The sequence below is a fragment of the Leucoraja erinacea genome, chromosome 15, assembly GCF_028641065.1.
Source record: "Leucoraja erinacea ecotype New England chromosome 15, Leri_hhj_1, whole genome shotgun sequence".
NCBI classification, from domain to species: domain Eukaryota; kingdom Metazoa; phylum Chordata; class Chondrichthyes; order Rajiformes; family Rajidae; genus Leucoraja; species Leucoraja erinaceus.
Window position 1 is genome coordinate 11,071,640 of NC_073391.1, and position 1,364 is coordinate 11,073,003.

Genomic DNA, 1,364 nt, shown 5'->3' on the forward strand with positions numbered 1-1,364 from the left:
GTAAGATGTTGTATATTTGTTTCAGAATGCTTCAATCTATAATAGCTGAAAATTTCATCAGTTCTCTTAATTTTTAAGAAAGTTATGGGCTTTTGAATGTCCTCGGTCACAGCTTTTGTGTTAAGTCAATGGGATAATCACAGGCTTGATTTTTAAAATCTCAAAATTCTGTAACGTTCCTACAAAAGCTGAGACAAAAAGAGCTGCAAATTGTATATCTAGAAGAAGCAATGTTAGTGGAAAGGGAGGAGGAGAGAAAAAATAACTGCTTCCAGGTGGGCAATGGGGGGAGAGAGGAGCGGGTGGATTCTCCAATTTTAGGAAACTGAAATACTACCCTTCTCCCACTCCCATTCCCTCTCCCCACCTTTCTCTCCCCTCTGCCTGGTTGAATAGATTTTGCAAGAAGAGTGGTTGAAAGGACCATTGCGACTGGTTCTGCTGGAATCTGGACATGGCATCAACACCAGGTAGCCTTATTGAGAGGTTAACTGAGATAGTTGGGGTGTGGTTGTTCATTTTGGGGTGGGAATCTGAGAGTGGTGGGGAAATGAAATAGTTGAATGCAAGGCAGGGAATTAGACAGGTAGTTTGAAAGATGGAGGCAACAAAACTGGATTTTAAAGACCTTTAAAGACCTTTGTCAAGCTGGAAAGGGTACAGAGAAGATTTACAAGGATGTTGCCAGGCCTAGAGGGTCTGTGCTATAGACAGAGGTTGAGCAGGCAGGGATTATATTCCTTGGAGTGCAGGAGAATGAGGAGTGATCATATAAAGATGTATAATATCATGAGATGAATAGATCGGGTAGATGCACAGAGTCTCTTGCCCAGAGTAGGTGATTTGAGGATCAGAGGACATAGGTTTAAGGTGAAGGAGAAAAGATTTAATAGGAATCTGAGGGGTAACATTTTCACACAGAGGATGGTGGGTGTATGGAACAAGCTGTCAGAGGAGATAGTTGATGCTGGGACTATCCCAATGTTTAAGAAAAAGGTTGAACGGGGACATGGATAGGACAGGTTTGGAGGGATATGGGCCAAACACAGGTTGGGACTAGTGTAGCTGTGACATGGTAGACACAAAATGCTGTAGTAACTCAGCAGGACAGGCAGCATCCTTGGAGAGAAGGAATGGGTGACGTTTTGGGTCGAGACCCTTCTTCAGACTGTGACAGGTTGGTTGGTGTGGGCAAGTTTGGCCGAAGGGGCAATTTCCACGCTGTATCACTCTATGACTAAATAAGTTAGATAGTACCGAATGATACATCTTTTATTGCACGGCATCAAGAACATAAAAACAACAAACTCAGAATACAGAAAAACACGTGAGAGTAATCTTGTAGCTTCTAAAATCTATAAATC